The sequence below is a fragment of the Squalius cephalus genome, assembly GCF_949319135.1.
Source record: "Squalius cephalus genome assembly, chromosome: 7".
In the NCBI taxonomy this organism is placed as follows: Eukaryota; Metazoa; Chordata; class Actinopteri; order Cypriniformes; family Leuciscidae; genus Squalius; species Squalius cephalus.
In genome coordinates, this window is record NC_137128.1 from 4,399,590 (window position 1) to 4,426,259 (window position 26,670).

At 36.4% G+C, this 26,670-nt stretch overlaps 2 protein-coding genes across 2 annotated transcripts in view; both read right to left on the reverse strand.

Annotated features, from left to right (window-relative positions):
• LOC307161627 (NACHT, LRR and PYD domains-containing protein 3-like) overlaps positions 1–26,670 on the reverse strand; it is a 177,691-nt gene that overhangs the window by 19,576 nt on the left and 131,445 nt on the right. The gene's annotated exons all lie outside the window — the stretch shown is intronic.
• LOC307161253 (NLR family CARD domain-containing protein 3-like) overlaps positions 1–26,670 on the reverse strand; it is a gene marked incomplete at its 3' end in the record, with an annotated part of 52,667 nt that overhangs the window by 12,735 nt on the left and 13,262 nt on the right. The gene's annotated exons all lie outside the window — the stretch shown is intronic.

Consider the following 26,670-nt stretch of genomic DNA (forward strand, 5'->3'; position numbering starts at 1 on the left):
AATCTCTGCAATTCTCCATCTGTGATCCTTGGAGAGTCTTTGGCCACTCAAACTTTCCTCCTCACCGTGCATTAAGACAATATAGACACATGTCTATGGGATGATTATAGTATCAATATGATTGACACGTGCAAGCACACTTATCAATGAACTTGATACATGTTGCAGAAATGTTTTATCCATGCCTTTCAACTTGCGTGTGCAAAATTCAAAATTGAATGAATGTGAAGCAATTTGTACAAATAGAGACATTTTTGTGAAAACAAATGTTTTCCTTTGTATTAGTGTATCATAATTTGTGCATGCAACACAGAAGATGTGCATGTGTGGATCAGGTGACACGCGTGCATTCATTGACCTCTTTTCTGAGTCGATCTAATTTGATTCATTTGGATTTTGAGACTTTCTTTTCGCGGTTTTTAAGCATTTCACAACCCACACATAAACAACTACAACAAATGAATAGGCCTGGTGCTAATTATTAATGTGTGCACAACTACCCATCTATTTGACAAATTCACAAATGTGCGTCACTACATTTAAACTAATACAATACAACTTGTGTGTGCAAAATCCAAAATCACATGAATGTGCAGCATTTTGTATAAATAAAGACATAGTTGTTAATACAAAACCTCGATTTTGTATTAATGTAGGCCAGAATTTGCGCATGCAACAAGTAAGATGTGCATTTGTGGATCAGATGATACACGTGCATTCATTGACTCGTTTCTGAGTCGATCCTATTTGATTCATTTGGATTTTGAGACTTTCATTTTGCGGTTTCGCCTTGCACGATCCACACACAGATGTCTGAGAAAACCTGCTACCACTAGATGGCAGTATTCCGCTAAAACAGACAACGGCAGTGTAATCAAGCGTTCTTCCTCATTTAAGACGCTTAATGTGAGTGATATTGAAGCACCAAATTTAGTAGCCTACACAATATAGGCCTACCTTATTAATAAAGCATATAGGCAAACAGATTAAATCAGATTATGAACAACACCAATAGAAAAACATTATAAAACGCTTAACGTGTAATAGCGCGTTGCATGTTCAATAAGGTGTAGGCCTATTGGCTACTGAGTTTAAATATCACCGTCATTACTGCATTGACATTAAGCTTTTTCTTTATAATATGTGCTATGGGAGGAAAACTATATAGCCTACAGAGCCTATATGAACGCGACGCACGGCGTTTCACGTTAATGGCATTTCCCTTCCTAAGCCTGTTAAAAAGAAAAAGCTTAACATGGCATAAGCTTGGCATTTTTTCCTGTTAAAAAAACGTGAAATTTCGCATTTGCGTTCATATTATAGGCTTAATTTTTATCTGACTACACATTGTATACATAGTATACAAGCTTTGGAATTTGAAAATGTCTGTTTTTAAATGTTAAAGATGATTTTCGCAGTACATTTGTTTTCCATTGACCCATAAGCCACTGTTATAGGCTATATGAGTTTTAACAATATGCAACCATTGTATATCGACATGAAATGTTAATTGAAAATCAGCTGGCCCTGTGTACGTGTAGCTGCATATATATACATGAGAATGATTTAACTGCGTTAAAACGTATAATTTGTTTTAATTAAAATTACTTTTAATATTTAAAAACAGACATTTTCAAATTCCAAAGCTCGTAGAAGGTTCCTGTAAGACTGACTTACAGGTAAAATTTGCATTTACTATCATTTGAATGAATGACTGGACGTTTATATTTTTTTGACTGTGAGTGGAAATTGCAGATGGTCCCTTTAGAAAATGCGGCGAATATCAAAACCTAAAACTTGCTTCACTGAGCTCTCGGACCGGCTGCTTTCCCATACACACGCAAAGTTAAACGCAACTGCAGAATTTCATGTTAAGCTTTTTCTTTTTAACAGGCTCAGGAAGGGAAATGCCATTAACGTGAAACGCCGCGCGTCGCGTTCATATAGGCTCTTGTCTGTAGGCTATATAGTTTTCCTCCCATAGCGCATATTATAAAGAAAAAGCTTAACGTCAATGCAGTAATGACGGTGATTTTTAAACTCAGTAGCCAATAGGCCTACACCTTATTGAACATGCAACGCGCTATTACACGTTAAGCGTTTTATAATGTTTTTCTATGGGTGTTGTTCATAATCTGATGCAATCTGTTTGCCTCTATAAAGTATGCTTTATTAATAAGGTAGGCCAATATTGTGTACTAAATGTGGTGCTTCAATATCACTCACATTAAGCGTCTTAAATGAGGAAGAACGCTTGATTACGCTGCCGTTGTCTGTTTTAGTAGAATACTGCCATCTAGTGGTAGCAGGTTTTCTCAGACATCTGTGTGTGGATCGTGCAAGGCGAAACCGCGAAATGAAAGTCTCAAAATCCAAATGAATCAAATACATAGACACAGGCCCGGAGTGGGTAATCGGGAGAATGGGGAGTATTCCCGGTGGGCCGCTTCACTTTTGGGCCGGTCGAGGATGTTTTTTTTTTTTTTTTTCACATTTCAATGTCACATCAGTTACATTAGGCTACAAACGTTCCGCATTCTGACACCGCAGCGCACAACTCAGCATGGGTTGTACCATGTGAGGGAGTTCTCCCCTCCCCTCCTATAGAAATGGTTGGGTCCATAGCCCGTCTTTTCAAAACGTTTTCTCAGGGAGGCTACCGCGGCACCGCCTGCGCCTACTGATAGCTGGGCCGGCCGTAACGGTACGCGTCAGGGAGGATGGATGGGAGGAAGAGGCCAGGAGGTATGGAAGCTTTGTTTCCGCCACAGAATAAAACATTTTAAAAGATAATTGCGACTTTTTATCTCACAATTGCGAGTTTACATGAGAAAAAAAAAATCAGAATTGCGAGATATAAAGTCATAATTGCGTGAAATAAAGTCGCAATTGCGTGATATAAAGTCAGAATTGCCTTAAATAAAGTCGCAATTGCATGTTATAAAGTCAGAATTGTGAGATATAAAGTCAGAATTGCCTGAAATAAAGTCGCAATTGCGTGTTATAAAGAATTGTGAGATATAGAGTCAGAATTGCGTGATATAAAGTCGCAATTGTGTGTTATAAAGTCAGAATTGCGAGATATAAAGTCAGAATTGTGTGAAATAAAGTCGCAATTGCGTGATATAAAGTCAGAATTGCCTTAAATAAAGTCGCAATTGCATGTTATAAAGTCAGAATTGTGAGATATAAAGTCAGAATTGCCTGAAATAAAGTCGCAATTGCGTGTTATAAAGAATTGTGAGATATAGAGTCAGAATTGCGTGATATAAAGTCGCAATTGTGTGTTATAAAGTCAGAATTGCGAGATATAAAGTCAGAATTGTGTGAAATAAAGTTGCGATTGCTTATTATAAAGTCAGAATTGCAATATATAAAGTCAGAACTGCGTGAAATAAAGTCGCAATTGCTTATAAAGTCAGAACGGCAAGATATAGAGTCAGAATTGTGTGATATAAAGTCATAAAACGTGTTATAAAGTCAGAATTGCGAAATATGAAGTCAGAACTGCAAGATATGGAGTCAGAATTGTGAGATATAAAGTCAGAATTGCATGATATAAAGTCGCAATTGCTTATAAAGTCAGAACTGCAAGATATAGAGTCAGAATTGTGAGATATAAGTCAGAATTGCGTGAAATAAAGTCGCAATTGCGTGTTATAAAGTCAGAATTGCGAAATATAAAGTCAGAATTGTGTGAAAAAGTTGCAATTGCTTCTTATGCTTCTTATAAAGTCTAAGTGAATTATTATTTAACCTTTACATCATTTGTTAACCCATGGTATTAATACAAACTACACAATAGTACGAGCTGAACTGTTGCTTCATTTAAAAAAAAGTGCTAATTTGGAATTCCACCATGGAAAAAGTGGGCCGGTCTTGGGCCTGAAACTCCCGGGCTGAAAAGTGGCCCCACTCCGGCCCTGCATAGACAGTAAAAGAAATGGACACAGCGACCCCATTAGATTCAACGGAGACAAAGTGAAGCCAATTAGAAACTCTTACTTCCTGATGGTCGAGCGTACTGCACAGACTCAAACTGAGCTTGACGACGTAGATGTGACGTGAGCAAACCGTCTGTCTTCTAGTAGCTGTGCCGAGAGAAATCTGAATCATTCCCTTCCGAAACTTGCAGAGACGGTGAGTGTGAGTAGGAGCTGTCCATGAGCAGGAGCAACTTTTAGTAGGTGTTTTGATTAATTACTTTGTCATTTTGCCTCCACGTCCTCCCGATTCCCCGCGAGCTTCTCCTCCTGTCCATACGGTAATTTTCTACTGTGCGACAGAGAGTCGCGTGGCTATGACGCAATCGTTAGCCTATTTTTACAAAAATTGCTTCTACGGGGCCATAACGTAAGCTACAAGGTAATGAAGCCTTTTATACATTTTAGTGTTTCTTTAGAAATAAATAATGGACAAATGGAGTCTTTAAACGCCTCAGATGTGAAGTTATTCGCTGTCAAAGTGACGCCAAAATGAATGGGAGTCAATGGGATGCTAACAGCAGGTGGGGGTCCGCTAGCCAATGGCGGCGCCCGGGGGTACCTTCAAAATAATAGAAATCCATGCCCCCCTGATCAAATAGGATCGACTCAGAAACGAGTCAATGAATGCACGCGTGTCACCTGATCCACAAATACACATCTTACTTGTTGCACGCACAAATTCTGGCCTACATTAATTTAAAATCGAGGTTTTGTATTAACAACTATGTCTCTATTTGTACAAAATGCTGCACATTCATGTGATTTTGGATTTTGCACACACAAGTTGTATTGTATTAGTTTAAATGTAGTGACGCACATTTGTGAATTTGTCAAATAGATGGGTAGTTGTGCACACATTAATAATTAGCACCAGGCCTATTCATTTGTAGTTGTTTGTGTGTGGGTTGTGAAATGCTTAAAAACCGCGAAAAGAAAGTCTCAAAATCCAAATGAATCAAATGAGATCGACTCAGAAAAGAGGTCAATGAATGAACGCGTGTCACCTGATCCACACATGCACATCTTCTGTGTTGCATGCGCAAATTATGATACACTAATACAAAGGAAAACATTTGTATTCACAAAAATGTCTCTATTTGTACAAATTGCTTCACATTCATTCAATTTTGAATTTTGCACACGCAAGTTGAAAGGCATGGATAAAACATTTCTGCAACATGTATGAAGTTCATTGATAAGTGTGCTTGCACGTGTCATTATTGATACTATAATCATCCCATACACGTCCTCTTCCTGGCAGATTCGTAACATCATTAGTTGATTATAACTTCTTAATTATTGCCCTGATGGTCAAAATGGGGATTTTCAATTCTTTAGATATTTTCTTACTGCCACTTTCTATTTTGTGATGTTCAACAATCTTTTAATACACATCAGAACTATATTCTTTGGTTTTACTCATTGTGATGGATCATTAAGGGAATTTGGCCTTTGTGTTTCCTCATATTTAAACTCCTGTGAAACAAGAAGTGATAGCTGGACAATTTCATGTTCCTAGACCCCCTGGTGTGCTAAAAAAGGTAAATATTAATGGGAATATACTTCTGAGATATTTTACTCATAAACAAAATCTAGAGGTGCCAATAATTGTGGCCAATGTGTGTTGGAGATAAACATTTATTTCATAATGTGATTTCCATTTCCATTTTTCCATTTACAATGTTATATTTTTTTAGGAACTGACAGAAACAACAGACTGACAGCTGCAGCCACCGATCAAGAGATCGAATCATTTGTTAAAATATGGCTTCATCTTGCAAGTGACCGAGACGGAGGGAGAAGAGAAAGAGAGAAACGGAGGAGGGTCCAAGACACCAGTAAGTCAGTTACATTGTGTTTTTGCTAGATGTGTATAATACCATGGTCTGTCTGAATACTTTATTCTGATTGGCTGCAAGGTGTAGCCATTTGTAACACTTTACAAGTTAACATTAGTTAACTACTTTAGTTAACATGTGGCATGAACAATTCTTCTACAGTACAGTACAGTACTGTTAAATACGCAGGTTCTTTAGGGACACCTAATCTGTAGCTCCGCCTTAGCTCTGAAGCTCTGTGTCTATAATGAACAGGCTGCGATGTCAAGATTGCAATGCTGGAATATGTTGTGTGCTTGCATGTGTGAGAGAGAGAGATCGAGGCGCGGGCGCGATCGAACAGTGGAAACATAAAAACATACTCCATCATTTTGTTCATACAGGACATCATTCAAACTGCAAAGTGTTTACTTATATTTGTGTACACTCGCAATAAAACACAACATTGTGCTTTTGTCAAACTGTAAACTCTTGTCAAACTGTAACCTACAACCCAGCAAACATTGGTCCGACGGCAACGTCGTGTCCCTGGCCAAAAATAGTCGCGGTATGACGGCATAAATCGGTAAAAATATGTAACACAGAACATTTCCTTGTAATGTCATTTGTACATGTCTACAGTTCTCTGGGGTTGCATGTATAATTGTTATTTTGACTTTTAGCTACGTGTAGTTCAATATATAGTGTATCGGGTGAGAGGACGTCACCTGGCGACGTCTTTTACACGTGCATTTATAGTCCATTATGACCCTCCATCATGGAATCCTTGTGAAATATGCAAAAGCTGTGCTTAATCCTTGCATGGTTAATACTGCAAAAATTAATTTAATTGCCCAAGTAGTTTTTAAGAGGTTGTGAAGACGTCCACTGACGTCCTTTACACGTCAAGGCTGTGAATAGACGTCCACTGATGTCTTTTACACGTCTAGTCAAGCAAGACAGAAAAAAACAGGAATTATCTTTATGAAATACATTGTATACAAAGTAAATATATTTACTTTATCTTGTTTAAATAAATTATAATCACACAGTTCCCAGTGTGGTTAAGTGAATGCAAAGCCTCTGCATTTTAGTCATTATTTCAACCTGTAGCCTACCTGATGTATACGTTGTGTTTTTTTTATTTTTTTATTTTTTTATGGAATGTATGCATATGTAAAACAGAAATATATCTGGTCACGTAACAAAAGATCTCCCGACATTACCAAATCCCGCGATAGGTTATCTCACGAGATGTTAACGCGTTTTCCCCATAGACTCACTCCGGAACACTGAAGTTTGAACAACCACGAAGAGAGGAGGAATTGAGGCCCATATTATTAGAAATCTACTGTTGGGTACGTACATTTTGTATTATTAGATTCACGTGCTAGAGTTTTACTTGTTTGACATGAATGAACCGAAAGAAATGATGCCCACATTGTCAACTGAAATTGGCTAACTGAGTTTGGCTAAAATTAGCTAGTAGGCTAAAAGTTACTTTGAACGGTATACCATAGTATAAAGTATGTTTAATGATACAGTCAAAGTTATTACTTATTACTGTAAATTATTAATGTAGCCTTTTGAGAGTTTCTTTCAGAAAGTAAATTATCTGAAGTAGAATGAAATGTTTAGCTGGATTTGAACATGTATGTTTTCAGTAACTGCTTTAAAAATATTTTGTAATTTTAGAATTGCTAAACATGTCTATTCAGGGGACATCACAGCCCACCTGTCTTTATCAGAAATGCCCTGTTCACTTTCTCACTGTTACACACCTAGTTAAGGGTCTTTCTCAAGGGCACCACAGTGGTATTGAAGAGGCAGGGGGCAAATGCTGTTCCCCCCGCCCCCCCCAACTGATCTAACACCAATTTAAAGCAGAACATCTTTTATACAATAAAATAAAATGTAATGCATGTTGATTACCTTTTTCTAATGTTTCATTCATGATTCATTCATCTTGTTCCATGTTTTTTTTTAAATTTAGCTGAAGACTATAAAAATATTTTGAAAATAAGTGCATGTCATTTACCTCAAATTTTTAATTTTATTTATTTTAAAAAATATATATTCTCTTCCCTTAGATGCTGTGAAGAGGTGGAGCCCACATGCTACAGACACTGAAATTGATGCAGCAATGGCAGAACACCTGAAACACGCTCCAGGAAGAGCTGGGGGTGGTGGATACAAAAAATGAGCCAAACAATGTGTTTAAGGGATAGTTCACCCAAAAATGAAAATTGTCATCATTTACTCAACCTCATGTTTCAAACCTGTATACCTTTCTACGTTATGCTAAACACAAAGATGTTTGGAAGAATGTTTGTAACCAAGCAGATGTCGCTTCCCATCAACTACCATAATCATTTTTTCTCCAATAATGGTAGTCAGTGGATGCTCTATTTGCTTGGTTACAAACATTCTTCAAAATATCTTCTTTTGTGTTCAGCAGAAGAAAGAAACTCATACAGGTTTGGAATTTGGTGAGTAAATTACATCATTTTCATTTTTGGGTGAACTATCTTTATATAATAATTCAGTATTTTGCAATTGGTATTTTAGTTTGGTTAACAAATCGAGAGCTTAGAATTATAAGATTCTATCTCCGTTTATTGTAGTTTATTGAGGATCAAAGTTTTTAAACTCGGTTTATGTTTTGTGAGATGGAACCTTTTTATTTTATTAATAACTACTAACAAATTTTTTTTTTACAAAAATAACACCACACAGGCATTAATAAACACCTAATGGATCAGATTGTCAAAAACTCAATTTCGACCAAAGTGGAGATAGAACCTTATAATTCTAAGCTCACGAAATGTTAAACATTGAAAAAAATAAAGAGAAATTTTGGCTGTTCAAGATCAATAAAATGTTGTGCTTAATCAGAACATGCTTCTTTTTTGCTTATGTCCACAAATAATGTGTTATTGTTTTTGATGTACACGTGATTAAAACGTTTTCATTGACGTTCAGGTCTGACTGGACCAATTTTGGACCTTTTTAGAACCTTTGTCAAGATGTGTAAACCTCAAGACTTGATTGCCTTTCACGATGTTACACAATAGGTGTGTGATTATTTTATATGCAGGCTTATATTTACACTTAAATTATGCAGCAACACATTTAAACACATATGACGACGCATTTAGACGTCCAGGGACGCGCAGAAGAGACGTGGAATTCACGGTCAGAAAAGACGTGGAATTCACGGCCAGACGACGTCAAAGACGTCGGTTCAACTTCCATTTTGGAACTATTTTTCAACCATGACGGGACGTCTCTGTCGGACGTCTTTTCAACGGTCATTAAACGTCCAAATGTTTGCTGGGAACTGTCACCCAACCAAAATCTCTCTCTCTCTCTCTCTCTCTCTCTCTCTCTCTCTCTCTCTCTCTCTCTCTCTCTCTCTCGCGTGATCATAGGTAACTAAGCAACTCGACAATCGACTACTGTGGACTTCGACCGAAAACAGGATGTAAATACAGGTATGTGCGCTGGCTGAATTAACATCACTTTTATTCATATCTTTCACATCTACTGCAGTCAGATTCACTGTGTTCTTTCTGAAGGAATCACTCAACATGGCTGTGCACTTGTAATGACACATCAAGGATGTTAAGAGGCTAAAAGCAGGTTTAAAACTTGCCCCATTTGAGTCAACAGGGTGCAAATTTTAAAAAGAGGATAACACGGTGTAGGCAACACCGATTTTTGACGTTGTTCTCTGTACTGACGGCACTCCAAATTTACCAAAAAATGAACCGAATTTGAATTTTAAAATTGACCGGAGTTCTCCTTTAAGACATTTATTTTTCTTTGGTGGTACAGCCTACAGACATGCACAAGAAAAAAAAAATTGCCTTCTACATTTTTGTTTTGCTTTTCCCTCCATTGTACCGAACTCTGATGTCCGATCCGAGGTATGAACCGAACCATATGACTTCTGTGTCCCGTTCCACCCCTAGTATTTATCAATCGTAGTAAATGCTAATTGTGATGCTTACTAATGCATTACTAAAATCAAAAGTTGTATTTGTTAATGTATTTGTTAACATTAGTTAATGCACTGTGAACTAACATGATGAAACAATGATTGACTGTAACCATGTGACTGTTCCAGTCCATTTATTCACCATTCAGTATTAATGTGCTGCTTTGATTAAAGCACAGAGACAGCCGTTTTTAAAGTTTTTAAAACTTGCAGCTTCACTATTAGTAAATAGACGGTGTATAGACACAGGTAATTCCTGAACGCATCTCTCACTACAGTGCCTGCTTTTTTTGTTTTGTATTTATTTATTTTATTTTTTAATTATATTTTGTTTAGGGCTTTTTTATTTAATTTGGCTTCTAAGTAGTTGTGTGTGTGTTTGTTTTGTACTTCAACACTATTGTATTATCAGCGTTCTGTTACTGAGTCAACTGTTTTTTTTTATTTGTGTATCCAATAAAGGCTTGCAAGATTGCCATGATGCAGATGGCCAAGTCAAGGAGGTCAAATTCTATAATTTTGGATGGTTCCATTTGCCAAGGTGTTGTAGTGTGTTAACTTCTGTGTTGTCTGTTTGTTTTTTTGGATGACCAAGGCTACTGGAAACATGTTTTGTTTTGTTTTTATTTAGTTTTTACTATGCTTTCTATGCATATATTTTGTGTTTGTTTATTGTTGTTTTTTTTTTTTTTTGGTTTGTTTTTTTGTTTCTTTCCAGTTTTGAAAATGTAAACGTGCAGTGGGTTGTTCTTTGGCAATATTAATAAATGATGCAAATGTTTTCAGAAATGTGTTTGAATCATCTGTTGTAACTTATCTTAACATAAAGACGGGACATTTTTACATTTCTCTTCTCTCTATGTTGGATATTGTTGATGCAGAATTCACTTAGTGTCAGTGATATTCAGTCACTGAGTTTCCCAAAGTTTTAATGGCACAGCATGCACACACAAAAACACACATTTAAGGCTTATTTAGTTAATTCTTGGCTAATATGTGGCTGAACAAATGGCCTGCTTGTGGCCCAGATCTGGCAAACAGGAGTGGACCACCCGTGCCATCATTTCAGGTATACATACAAGGTGTCGAATCTGGGCCCGAATTAAAATGAACTGTGGCTCAGATTTGTGCCAGTTCTGCTTCATTTGTTTTGTTTATGGCTGACATGTGGCATTGCTATGGCTTAATTGTGGCCCAAATCTGGCAAACAGGAGCGGGCCGCCCAAGTGCCATCATTTTCATCTGGCCCACATACCGCGTGGAATGATGGCACATGGGCGGTCCGCTCCTGTTTGCCAGATTTGGGCCACAATTAAGCCATAGCAATGCCGCATGTCAGCCATAAACAAAACAAATAAAGCAGAACTGGCCCACATCTGGCCCAGAAAGCAAAATTACTGTGGCCCAGATCCAGCCCACACTTGACACTTTCATCTGGCCCACATACCGCATGGAATGATGGCACTTGGGCGGTCCGCTCCTGTTTGCCTGTTTGACACTTTCATCAACTTTGGTATCTGGGCCAGATATGGGCCAGTTAAGCTTCATTTGTTTTTTTTACGGCTGACATGCGGCATTGTTATGGCTTAATTGTGGCCCAAATCTGGCAAACAGGAGCGGACTGCCCAAATGCCATCATTCCACGCGGTATGTGGGCCAGATGAAAGTGTCAAGTGTGGGCCAGATCTGGGCCACACCAATTTTGCTATCTTTGCACAGATGACAAAACTTGAAGGAAGAATGAAGGAATGAAGGAAGATTGTCAGCCGATCGCACCAAAAAATGAAGATTATGAAGCTCGTCTTTAATCTGCTGAATTATCGTTTTGTGAATCATTCACGAAATTGAGATGACTTACAGTGATATCCGGCCATAGCAACGGAAGACATTTTTCAAAACAGATTGAAAAAAGAGAAGACTTTCAATACAGTATTGCTTTCAATTAAAAAAAAAAATTAAAATGTAAGAGAACACTAAATTAATTAAGTTTGAAACCCCATCAAACATTTCAAGGTATAAATAAAGTGTCGGGACAGTTTATTTATTTAAAACAGGGTTGCATCAAGTTTAGAGTTTATTCCGTAGAAACACGGAATCTTATTCTTGCAACATTTTAAATTTGTATTGCCAAAGAAATTGCAGCTAAGTTGACCAATTAAAACGGTACAAAACGAAAAAAGTTCAAAGCAACATAAATTAGGCGCAACAATCACAGACTTTGCAAAGTGTCAGTTTATTCTTTCTATTGCGTAATCTGCGTAATTGAAAGCTTGTAGCAGATCAATTCAAATGAAACATTGAACGAATTCATAATCACAATACTGAAATTACTGAAATTAAATTGAATACATTTAATAATGGAAAATATCAGGCTACATCAATGAGGCTTTGCAGGAGCATACGTTAACCCTCAGGGGTCTGAGGGATTTTTTGGGTCCTTGAGATTTTCTGACATGCCCTGACAATTGTGCTTTTTTCAGTTGCTTATAAACATATTAATGGCAAAGGTGTAATTACACTCTATTTAGCACAAACAGGGCTAGCATGATATGTGAGCAACATGCATGTACAGTACCAGTCACAAGTTTGGAAACGTTACTATTTTTAATGTTTTTGAAGTCTCTTATGCTCATCAAGCCTGCAGTTAAAAAAAAAACAAAAAAAAAACAACGTAATATTATGAAATATTATTACAATTTAAAATAATGGTTCTCTTTTTTAATATATTTTAAAATGTAATTTATTTTTGTGATGCAAAGCTGAATTTTCATCAGCAAGTACTCTTACTCAAGTGTCTTATGATCCTTCAGAAATCATTATAATATGATGATTTGATACTCAGTTATTATCAATGATGGAAACAGTTGTGCTGTTTAATATTTTTTTTTGGAATACTTTTTTCAGGATTCATTGATGAGTAAAACGTTAACAGCATTTATTCATAAAAACAGCATTTATTCAAAATAAAAACATTTCTAACAATATAAATCGTTACCATCACCTTTTATCAATTTAACGCATCCTTGTTGAATTAAAGTACTAATTTCTTTCAAAAAAAATAGTTATTGTTCCCAAACTTTTGAACGGTAGTGTATATTGTAACAAAAGATTTCTATTCTAAATAAATACAGTTCTTTTTAACTTTTTATTTATCAAATAATCCTGAAAAAAGTATCTCAGGTTATAAAAAAAATATTAAGCAGCACAACTGTTTCCAACATTGATCATAAATCAGCATATTAGAATGATTTCTGAAGGATCATAAGACACCAAAGACTGGAGTACTTGCTGATGAAAATTCAGCTTTGCATCACAAAAATAAATTACATTTTAAAGTATATTAAAAAAGAGAACCATTATTTTAAATTGAAATAATATTTCATAATATTACTGTTTTTTTTTTTTGTTTTTTTTTAACTGCAGGCTTGATGAGCATAAGAGACTTCTTTCAAAAACATTAAAAATAGTAACGTTTCCAAACTTTTGACTGGTACTGTACATGTTTGTATTTTTGAGAGAATAATGTTTATGCATGGTTATTGAAAAAACTAAAAACTAAAGTTTCTGAAATAAGGCCACAAAACACATACTAAATATGTGTCAATAAGACTTTTGACTAATGGATGTCGTTTTTCTTCAAAATGATGTGAAAATCATCCTGCGTAATCATTGACATAACACAATACATTGATTTAAATCTTGTAAAACACTTTTTGTTTGGAAAGGTCATATGCGCAAAGGGCGTCAACAATCCAACACCATCATGCATATTTAGTGATTCACACCTGAGGAGACAATGGGGCCCACATACTTAATGAGCCATTCATTCAGGTGTGTCACCTATAGCCACAAGAAAGAATGCAAGAGCAGTATATATATATATATATATATATATATATATATATATATATATATATATATATATATTCTACCAATATTTTTTTTTTTTTCACAAATTGTGCTTGCAAATTGTATAATATCCAAGGAAAACATGTCTAGTAATTGTGCAGTTAATTCTCATACTGTATTTTCAGTTTTGGAATATTTATCCTCTCCCCAAATTTGTCAATAATAAAACACAATAAAAATTATTTAAAGAAAAGGCTTATATTTACCTTTTAAAATTTGTTTACATCTACCTTGTAAATATATATTTTTTTATTAAAAAGGTTACAATTACAACAACAATTCAAGTGTAATCTTTCTTGGCAAAAACTAAAGTATACATTTTATCATACATATTTCAAAGTTAAGGATTCATTACTTTGAATATTGCCTACATTGACAAAACATACTATATTTAACATATTACACTGATTCTTGGGAATTTGGATAAAACAGGTTTTAATTTTGAAAATAAAAAGTTAGTAAAATTACAAAATCTGAAGATATATTATTATTGACCAAGGTCTTGGCTGTTCAGCAATATATCGGTGCAACCTCCTCATTTTGTATTTTTTTCATAAAATAGGCGTTTTTCCAGTTATTACTTTGTTTTTGTCAACACCGTCAGACACAATAAAAAGCAAATCATTTTTTTTTTATTTGGTCTAATATGTATTTAGAGTTTTTAAATCATTATCTGGCATTCTTAGTACACATATTTGCTGTTAAGTGTTAAATATTCACTTTTTTTCATGTTTTATACTGTTTCACGTGTACTCCTTTAAAAGATCTAACATCATACAACGTTTACTTTAAGCCTAAATAGAAAAAGTTATGTTTTTTTATTTAACAAACATATTTTTTGTATTAAAAGATACCATTACTTTAATAACTCAACAGCACTGAAGAAACATATTGTAAGCATATTCATTTAAAACAAATAAAACTCCCTCTGACGGTGGTGACTTTAGAACTGAGGGTGGTGACACTAATCTGACGGTGGTGACAGTGGCCTCATTACAACATACAATTCCAAAATTTATACAACTCAAGTCAATGGCTTCTTGCTTAACAACTTTATTTAACTATTTGGTCCAAAAAATAACAATCCTGAGCACTGTGATAAACATTTAGCCTGCCTACTCCGAGCTGGATCGTGTATGGCCTGATCCACCGGACTGTTTGGGGGAGTTTCTAGGTGATCTGAGCCCTTTCTCTTACGTTCTCTTGATACTTTTTGTCTATGTTTCCAAGCCTTTCTCTGACTTCTCTTTTCCCTTTCATTCAAGTCATTGCTTTTTTTTAGCTTCCCTTCCTCCACCCTCTTCTTCCATCTTTGCCTTTCCGTTCTGAGGTATTCCTCCTTTAAAGGAGAACTTGGCAACTTTTTTAACTTAATAAAACTGTCTAGAAATAATTTGGATGGTTAAACAACCTGTTCTGGTGATATTGGTGACTTTCCCCGCTCCCCCCAGCATTCCCATGCGGAAAACCAACCTTGCAACTTGGGGACTACCGTCCCGGCAAGATAGAAATTGGAAGTCTTGTGAGAAGCGAGAACGAGAAGCGAGAAACACGAACTGCTTTACGGCAATTCGACATAAACACATCCCATGATACTGTGTATGATGTATTGCCCACCTCGGTAGACATAGCTCCACACGACAAAGTTGGCCGGCTACGATAATAACATATGCACATGAGCAGTGGTAGAAAGGGGGAGGAGGGTGCCTCAAGTGAGTTTTTTTTTACGACTGTGTTGTGAAATATACGGCCCACAGCTGTAGGGGGAGCTCTTTGAGAAAACACGCGACAACAAAAGTGAAGATCAGCGAAGAAATTACTAGAGTTACCCAGGCGGGAAGGAAGTCGACCGGAAGTTGAAGTCGGCCGGGTGCCGCCATCTTGAGCGGAACTTCACTTGCGTTAGCAATCCCATTGACTTCCATTCATTTTGGCGTCACTTTGACAGCGAATAACTTTACATCTGAGGCGTTTGAAGACTCCATTTGTCCATTTTTTATTTCTAAAGAAACACGGCAATGTATAAAATGCTCCATTACCTTGTAGCTTATGTTATGGGCCCGTAGAAGCAGTTTTTGTAAAAGTAGGCTAACGATTGCGTCATAACCACTCGACTCTCTGTCGCACAGTAGAGAGATTACCGTATGGACAGGAGGATAAGCTCGCGGGCAATCGGGGAGACGTGGAGGGAAAATGACAAAGTAATTAATCAGAACACCTACTAAAAGTTTCTCCTGCTCCTCGCTCATGGACAGCTCGTACTCACACTCTCCGTCTCTGCAAGATTCGGAAGGGAATGATTCAGATTTCTCTCGGCACAGCCACTAGAAGACAGACGGTTTGCTCACGTGGTCCGTGTAACGCTTTGCTCGGTTTGAGTCTGCGCGTCAGGAAAGGAAGTGCTAAGAAATCGCTGAAAATGGGCTTCACTTGTCTCCATTGAGTTCCAATGGGGTCGCTGTGTCCATTTCTTTTACTGTCTATTGAGTTACCGAGTTCTGCTTTAACTCTGCCTCACTGTGTATTATCTCTCTCCGCTTCTTTTGATATTCCCTGTTTCTTCTCCTCCACAGATAGCTGCTACCTAGCCATATAAAGTCAAAGTTGACCTAAAGTAATGACTATGAAATAGGGGGGGAATTACAGTGAATGTTAGATTTGGTTAAATGTTGTCATGCCATTTTCATTGGGCTTTAGTCATGGGAGATGCATAGCCTACAAGGGATATTGTATGTGCTATATAGGTAGGTAGTAGGTGCACTATGTGCATCCCAAATGACGTAAGCCAAATGAACATGGCATAATAGTGAATTGAGAGAGAGGGAAGGTTACCAATGGTTATACCGCAGTTAGGTCCGGTCTAATTACACTGAACAAAATTATAAACGCAACACTTTTGTTTTTGCCCCCATTTTTCATGAGCTGAACTCAAAGATCTCAGACTTTTTCTATGTACACAAAAAGCCTATTTCTCTCAAATATTGTTCACAAATCTGTCTAAATCTGTGTTAGTGAGCACTTCTCTTTTGCCGAGATAATCCATCCACCTCGCAGGTGTGGCATATCAAGATGCTGATTAGACAGCATGATTATTGCACAGGTGTGCCTTAGGCTGGCCACAATAAAAGGCCACTCTAAAATGTGCAGTTTCATCACACAGCACATTCCAACAGATGTCGCAAGTTTTGAGGAAGTGTGCAATTGGCAAGATGACTGCAGGAATGTCCAGCAGAGCTGTTTCCCGTGAATTTAATGTTCATTTCTCTACCATAAGCAATCTCTCAAGGCATTTTAGAGAAACTCGTGTTCGTGAGGATGTTCATGGATATCCACGAACATCCTCACTCTCACTCGTGCTATATTGCTTAATAGTAGCATGCGGTGTAGGCCTGTATGGAAGAAATATAGGGAGAATTACATAAATACAAATATAAAACAGGTTAATGAAACATTACAGGCCATATTGGTATTTATTGTGATCAACAATTATATTCTAGCCTTCGTTGAGGACCATTTGGAGGTTTTTGTCACCACCGTCAGACTGTACGTCACCACCGTCAGACAGAAAACCTGACGGTGGTGACGTATGACGGTGGTGACAAAATCTACTCTTTCACATGATATGCATGAGTTGTTCACATTAGCCATCTTTTTTTCCCTCTGTTGCTATCTACTTCAGACCTCTTCTTAAAAAGTATACATTTATGTCATAATCTAATCTAATATTTTTTTATACAAAAGAGACGGTGTTGACATGTTATGGTTGTGACAGTAGCAGTGTCCAAAAATATGAACAAGTCTAAGAGAAATTAGCAAACTTACAGGAGCTTGAGTGATCTTGAAGCATGCAGAAGAGTTGAAGGTTTGAAAATGGGGTCCCCAGGAATTAAGTTGACCTTGTAGTTGCCTGATTTTATTGCTTTTTATAAATATCTGACGGTGGTGATGAATATGTGGGACACATTTTGAGCAACCACAAAATAATTGTAATATGTATTAAAAACTACAAACAGTGAGGTTTGAACAATATTTACTATGTACTCTTTCATGTGGTAAAGATATTTTTCAATTTAATTATTACGTTTTGTTTTTTTAATCAAGTTGAAATGATTATCTCCTATCCGAGGACAACTGATTTTGTTGGCAATGGGCCAGCATATAATCATTAAATTAATACAAATTAAAAATAAACCTATAAAATAACCTTACATATGTGCAAAGGACCCCCTGATTATAACCTTGATTCTTTTTATTCATGAAAATGTTATTAATTTCCAACAGAATTAGCACTTTTCTTCGTGGGACATGTTTTATCCAAATTCCCAAGAATCAGTGATTAGCAAAAATTGGCAAACAAAAGCTTATTTGAGGTGGCAGATATTTTACAGTAAAAATGTGTAATCTATCCAAAACTAGTCAATGAAATGTTGTCTTTCATATGTCTGTAACATAGGTCTTTAGTTTTTATTATAAGGAATATAAATGTTAATTTGCAGTTTAATACGTTGCTTATACAAATACATTTTATTTCAACATATTTCAGTCGATTTTTACTCAGTATAGTTAAATAGTTTGCTAAAAGCAGATCATTCATTCACACACAGAAACGCAATTCAAATTTAAACCGTCTTTTTGCAAGTTGTGGTAAACAGCGCATCTCTGCCGTTCATTCATTCACACAGAAACGCGATTTACTTGAGAATGAAAAAAAAACTTACTACAGTATTCCATCCGTTGCTCCTCGAAATACCAGCACTTCTGAGTTACATTTTCCATTATTATTATTATTCCTCACAGCGCTGCGAGACACAATGATCTGAATAAGCTTGATGTGTTTTCTCGAGCTGATATGGGGGCGTTCACAGTTTGCACGGATCGCCTCAGTCATTTGCGTTTGAATAGCGCGCACTCTCCGTGGGCGGGGCAGATTAAAACGTAATGAGCTGAGATGAGAACGACTGACATCTCTCTCTTTTCATAAAGATTACATGAACAGAGAATTTTTTTTTTTAAATAAAAATTACTTCATTTAAAAGAAGAGAATTCAAGCTTCATACTTGTGTGTCTGTATGCCTGTTTGACTGAGTATTCGCTGAGTTATGGTTCATTTTCGGACGCATTTCAGAATGGACTTCACTGACAGAGAGGAGGCAGAACTCGCATCATGTTTATTTTTCTTTATTTGGCGAAAAGCACATCACTTTGTTTTTATTGTGAGTATACACAAAAATAATACACACTTAACCAGGGTATCTGCACATTTTTGATCAACAAATTTAATGACTTTTGAGACCTTTTTAAGACCTTCAAGAATAAAAATTAAGACCATTACCATGGCAATATATATTAGGGGTGTAACGGTACACAAAAATCACGGTTCGGTACGTACCTCGGTTTTAAAGTCACGGTTCGGTTTATTTTCGGTACAGTAAGGGAAAGAAATGCAAACATTAAACTGCAGGTTGTTTATTACTATAAACTTTTTTTAACAATTTGTTTACACTTTTTTAAACACTTTTTAATAAAATATAATAAAATAGATATAAAATAAAAAAAGAATAAGAAATAAAATACTGCTGCAAAGTTCTCCACTAAATAAAATACTCTCAGTCTCAAACCAATATCACATAATAAAATATAATGAAAAATATAAATAAATAACTATGATTACAGTGCAGGAACAGAAAATAGCCCTATATTAAAATAATATTAAACAAATATATTAATGTATTATTATTTTTCAATAATCAATCAACATAATAAATTTAAGATTTTTTTTTTTCCACTTTTTTAATAATTATCAAAATAAAATATAGTCCAAAGCTATAGTACAAAGCTATTATTACCAGAGCATGTGATCAGAGCAGGTCATTTTACCATTGTTGCCAGCATGACTATACCAGCTCAGCAAACAGAAATCTAAGTTACTACTGAGAAATTTCACCTTATTTGAGCGGACTTTGCTTTTCCAGTGCGTGATCGGTACATGATTGGAGTGTTTGGGCCGTTAACGACAGAGCAGAACGCGCAGCGCAAACACGGGCTCGAACATTGAGCAGAGAGCGCAGCGGGTCGTCGACACACACACACACACACACACACACACACACACACACACACGCCACGGAACGGAGAGTGCGGCGGCGCACACGAAGCGGAAAAGCTTTTTTTCGCCATGCAGTCTATTTCATTGTTACAGTGACGACGGGTAAAACACGGGTAAAACCAGAGAATGTCTAATAGGAAAAAACATTAGAATCAGCTGCAGGGCGGGATTTGCGCTGAACGCGGAGACTTCCGCCACTTAATATGTTCGTGTGGAAACACGAAAATGTACCTATGTTCCGCACACAAAATATTGCATTCAGTCATTCGGTACACACGTGCACCGAACCGAAAGCCCTGTACCGAAACGGTTCGGTACGAATACACGTACCGTTACACCCCTAATATATATATATAAAAATGACACTCTAGGGTGTTCAGGTTAACAAAGCACATTTGTATTTGAGCAACAGTGCAAATAGTCTTAATAGCCTTTGGTGGTCCAATTCATGCTTTCGTCAAACATGACAACGAAGCTGCCTTGATTCACACTTGACAGAAGTCCCCTTTTTATGTACAGAACAAGTCCAAATCGAGTAAGAGAAGAGGTTTTGTCCCTGCCACAACTAAATGTTTTTGCACATTCCTAGTCAGGGAACATTGCCCTGAAGTGCTCATGTCTTCGTTGGATGTATAGGAGTGATGTCAGCTAACCGTGTGCAAAACCCACAGCATTTCGGCCTTCAGTGTATTGGTTGGGGATAATTTACCGAAGGCATTACTTGTATTGGGCCCCAAAGACACCAACGCGGCTGTAATGTTAGCCTCAGGGGCGTAGCATCATTTCAAAAGTGAGGGGGACAGAATAACTACCAAAAAATTTTTTCAGACTTGACAGGTTTTTCCTTAATTGGCTTAAAATGCTATTTATTTTTAAAGCAATACAACAGAAAGAAAGAAATGCAGATGTACAGTATACTTTATATAAAAAAAGTATACTTATACTTTATATACTTATGGTAAAATCCTGATCATGTATTTTACTAGTTAATAAAGCTAACTAAGCTAATAAAAAGAAAATTTTGTACATTTTAAAGATAAATTCATTCATCTGGTGCACTTTGAGTCACTCGAATCCGCTATTAAAAATAAATAATCCACCGGCCAACCGCCCAAACCTAACGTTATATTCTCTGATTTAGATGTCTGCATCTGATCATCGCATTACAATTATTCAAATGATCAGTGTTAAGCATGATAATATGGTAAAAACACACTGAATTAAGCTGATTTAAAAATAACATTTACTTAAAATAAAAGTTGTTATTTTGGCAAAATTACATTTCCTTAATAGCCTAGCAGAGTCTTACTAAAACTTTCCAATTGCAAACCTTTTAAAACTACTTCAAACTTTCTAGTTAGGCTTTTTCAAGAGAACTTAAAGTTTGTAGACAACTTTTAGACAAACGTAGACAAATTTTATCTAATTGTAAAGTGTTAACAAATTATGGTAAACATCATCTAACCTAACGTTACTGCCTGATTCAAGCAGATAGTGGCTGTTAATGCATGAAAATACAAATTCAGCATTAACAATCACCATGTTTATTCTAATTTGAAGGGCTTCGATAATATATCTGTGAAAATAAAAGATATTACGAATAAAAAAAGACTGAAAATAGCGCACGTTAGTGAATATTTTAAATTTACAACAAAACTTGTTAATTATTCAACAAGAGAAATAGGCTGAGTTATCTGCATTGTGCAACACAATTCGAATACCACATGAATTATAGATGACAACTTACTTGCAGTGCTTGACTTTTTCGTGAATAAGGAGTGAAGAGTTTTTTATGCCGTTTTGAACTCATTGCGACCTCTATGAAAATTATTCGGCGCGGCTGCGTGCATTTGGGCGTGATGCACGAGTGACTGATTACCATGGAAACGTGAAAGTCACGTATGTAGATAGACTATCCTTGACTCTTTGGATTAAAAATCTCGATGTAGGCTCGCGGACACCCGCGAAAACCTCAGCTCGTCGTGGATGCACTTGCCCTATGAAAAAGAGCGGGGGACGAATTTACATTTTATAAAAAGTGTGTGTGTGTGTGGGGGGGGGGGGGGCTAATCCCCCGCGTAATTTACACCCATGGTTAGACTTGAAGTAACGTTAGATACCGATGCTGCAAACATCTGAATGGGGACAGTTGTTGCCTGACTGTCGCGCTTGTGCTTCTCCCCTTTCATATGCGCGTCAAGTGCTTTGCAGCCCACCGCACTTCGTATACCGTCGTTTTTTTGTAACCAGCCGCTATATTTCTCATCATCGAGACAGTTATCATTATTTTGCACTTCCCTATCTTAGCTCGCATCTGCCACTCTGAGACACTTCTTCGTCTGTTTCTATGACAGGCCTACGGAAAACACTGCCCCCTAAATGGTGTGTGATGCCTGTGCAATAGGCACACGCTACTTTTTACTGTCTTTAGACAGGGACGTGCGCTGGTGAAATGGAAAGTACCGGTAGTTTCTCCCGACAAAAGGAGAAACTCCGCCAGATGAAATTTAATGCCGCCCAGATCAAATTTAATGCCACTCTTCAAAAATTAGTGAAATTGAATACATTTTAAGACCTTAAAAATCGTATATTTTATTTAAGACGTTTTAAGACTTTTTAAGGATCCGCGGGGACCCTGTTAACAGGATCGATTGATGTATAACACAAGCATATAAGATAAAAAGTAATTTTTTTTTTTTTTGCACTGATAAGGAAAAAAACAAGCCTATCGCGCCGGCGCGATAGCCGACCTCAGGGGGTTAACTTGACTGCATTCAGCCGATAGCTCTGTGGCCAACGCATCAACATGAGCCTCGCGGAGTTCAAGCGATCGAATCTCACTGTAGCCGACAGCGTTTATGTTTTACCGTTCTTGATGCTTAAATATGTAACTGTTTATTAAAGTCAAGCGTTTTGTTTAATTATCAATTGTACATTACAACATAAATTTGCTACATTCCATTTGAGCCGCTGCAAAGACGACACATCTGATGAAGGAAGACTGTCAGCCGATCGCATCAGAAAATGAAGATGATTAAGCTCGACTTTAATCTGCTAAATTATTGTTTTGTGAATCATTCATGAAATTGAGATGACTGACAATGATACCCGGCAATAGCAATTGAAGACATTTTTCAAAAAAGATCGAACAAATCAGAAAAAGACTTTCATAGCCTACAGTAGGCTATTGCTTTCACACGTTAAAAAAAAAGTAAAAAAAAAAAAAAAAAAAGTAAAACAACACTAAAATTAATTAAGTTTGAAACCCCATGGCACATTTCAAGGTTTAAATAAAGTGTTGGGACAATTTATTTATTTAAAACAGGGTTGCATCGAGTTTAGAGTTTATTCCCTTTGCGATGCAAAATAAGAAACACAGAATCTTATTCTTGTGACATTTTACATGTGTATTGCCAACAAAATTGCAGCTAAGTTAAAGGTCCCGTATTATGCCCCTTTTCACAAGATGTAAAATAAGTCTCTGATGTCCCCAGAGTGTGTATGTGAAGTTTCAGCTCAAAATACCCAACAGATCATTTTTTACAACATGTTTAAATTGTCATTTTTTGGGGCTCAAAAAAACGAGCTGTTTTAGTGTGTGCCCTTTAAATGCAAATAAGCTGCTGCTGGACGACGCAGGGGGCGGAGCTTCATGAGCTCGCGCTCAGTCTCTCAGGACAATCTCATCTCACGGAATGATGATAATATCAGAAACTCTCAGTAACGGTGTTCATTTCGAGTCGGACAATAATGCCTACAGAGTCAGAGTGCTGTATAGAGATGAAACAGGTATAGTTTAGTAGTTTAATTACGGTTATTATAACGTATTTGTCATCTGCTTGTATGTATCCATTATTTATTAATAGCCTACAAGTCTGCTGTCTGAATGATGATCAAACATATACTGATGAGTTTAATAAAGTTTATTGTACATCACACAAAAGATTCAGAACTTCAGAAAATCACCGTAAGAGCTGAGTAAACACAGTAAGTTATAAGAAGTGCGCAAGTACATACACGAATTTTGGGGAAGTTGAGGAAGCATTCCTGTGGGCGGAGGTTAGTCAAAAAATGGTTCTAGTGACGTCATTAAAGAAGGAAGTAGAGGGATGTAGTCCAAACGGGCCGTTCGCTGTAGGCGACTTCTGTTAAATAAAATATCTCGCTTGGCATTGAACTTTGAGATTTATAATTTTACAGATATTATTTATGCTCTAACAGCAAAATTACACACTAACTTAAGTTTGAAACATGGGATCACGAAGAACGGGACCTTTAAAAAATTAAAACGGCACAAAACGAAAATTGTTCAAAGCAACATAAATTAAGAATAGGTGTTTTTCTTTGCCTCTCTCTCGCGCTGGATCTCTTTTTAGTAAGTTTCTTTGGTCTCCCTCACTGCGCGCGCCGGGTCTTTCTGTAAATGAAACATTTCAGGGTAGAAACACACCATACAGCTGATAATACTGTATATGTCGCTGCGTGTCATCCACACAAATCACGAAAGAAAAAAACTGTAACAAATAGCTGTTGTTGCTTCAAAGATACAGCATGCCTTGCTGAATTCACCTTACAACAAAACGAGGTTGATCGCGAATTAAAGAGCTCTGTATCTGCTAAACTGAAATTGTGTGTGGAAAACCTTTAAAATACAATAAATAAAACTACAATATTTATAATTTAACACCATCTCAATAAAACAATAAAACAATATTCAAACAAACTGATTAAAAAAATAAATATATATAAATAGTAAAAATCATTATCATCAAATAGATGAATTTTTTTTTTTTATTTTTTTTTTATCCTTTATTTTACCAGGTGATGTCCCATTGAGATAGTCAAATCTCTTTTTACAAGGGAGCCCTGGGGCAACAATTACACAGGTTACACAGAATCACAAAACAGAATAAATAAACATAAAAGAAAATAACATAAAAGGCTCATTGAAAACATGTGAAAACATTATCATCAAATAGATGAATAGGCCATATCTAACAAGTGTGTCTTAAGTTGTACTTTAAAAACATGTACAGAATCAGCGTCCCTAACATGTGATGGTAAGCTATTCCAAAGTTTTGGAGCAACTACCCCAAAGGCACGATCCCCTTTCTGGCTTAACTTGGTCCTCTGAACTTTTAACAAGTTTTGAGTTGATGATCTCAAGGTTCTACCTGTCTTGTACCCTATTAACAAATCTGATATATAAGTCGGTGCAAGGCCGTGAAGAGATTTATACACTAATAGAAGGAGTTTAAAATCAATTCTATATTGTACAGGGAGCCAATGTAAACGGACCAAGGATGGAGTGATGTGTTCACGTTTTTTAGTGTTAGTTAATAATCTCGCTGCAGCATTTTGTACCTTTTGCAGCCGTTGAATAGATATCTTGACTAATACCCTTATATAAAGAATTGCAATAGTCAAGTCTTGAGGATATAAGAGCATGAAAAGAGCTCTCCATATGAAAGACGGAACATTAACACCTGTTGTCCTGCACCCCCACGATAAAGCAACTATACTGCCTTCTCCAAACCCCCCACAGGCTATCTGAGTTTGCAAAACAAAACAAAGAGTTTGCAATTCACACTTAAATCACTATTCTAGACATTAGCAATAGCTATTCAAGTGTTGATAATGAAGGAATTAAATAATTTAGGCTATGTAGTAATAATTCTGTCATAAATGTTTATTATTAAATATTTAATTATTTCAATAATTGAAAAATTAAAACGCTACTTCAGTTTGGGCCAGCTTCTTCCAAGCACAACTAAATACAATCTTCAAACGCATGTTCATTTGTTGTCATGAACAAAATGTTCAACTCAATATTAAATTCCATAGGGATCTTTGAATCCTTGCTTACAACCAGGGTGCGATTTGTGAATAAAGTTTATTTTTTTATTCAAATAAATCTCGAACCACTGTGCTTCGTGCTGCTGTTAAACTAAATAACATTTATAGAATAATTATGAACCTAAATGAAACAATATCGCAGCATTGACAAATACATTTATTTGATCTGTTTTTACAATTTAATTCAGGGTGAGATTTTCACTCTTTCCTCGTCCTTTCCTCATTGGGAAGCGCTCACATGATAGCTAAACATGTTTGAGTAGATCCTCTGTACCGCTCGGTTTCATATGGATTACATAATCAGGCTTTAGACATAGCCGATTTCATATCGTGACTGAGCTGAGGCAAGTGGCGTTCGGTTAATTTTTGTGACGTGCAGTTCAGAGACAGAGACGACAGACAAACTTTTGACGTTAGCCTAATATGAATGAAAGTTTACAGTTTTGAACGATGTAGGCTATACTCTACTCTTATCTGTATGACCGAAAAACTACAGAGTAGCCTATTAAGTTATTTTAGCTGTTAAAGGGATACTCCACTTATTTTGGAAATAGGCTCATTTTACAACTCCCCCAGAGTTAAACAGTTGAGTTTTACCGTTTTCGAATCCATTCAGCCGATCTCCGGGTCTGGCGGTACCACTTTTAGCTAGCTTAGCATATATCATTGAATCGGACAAGACCATTAGCATCTCTCTCAAAAAAATGACCATGGCATTCTGGTTGACTACTGTGATAGATTTTAATTAATCAACTTTAATTAATCAACTAACATTTGTTTTTCTTGCAGGAACAACATTCATATGCTTTTAATGTGTCCAAACTCTTTGGGGAAAACTTGTGACTTTGAGTATGTGTGTGTATAAATAACAGAAAGGGGAAGTGAAACTAGATAGATGACTAGTTCTCAAAACCTTGTGATAAGTAATCACAAAATCAGAGTTTGCTTGTGCCAGTGACAGAGGAAAAAAGGTTGAGGCTTTTGAACCAATTGAAC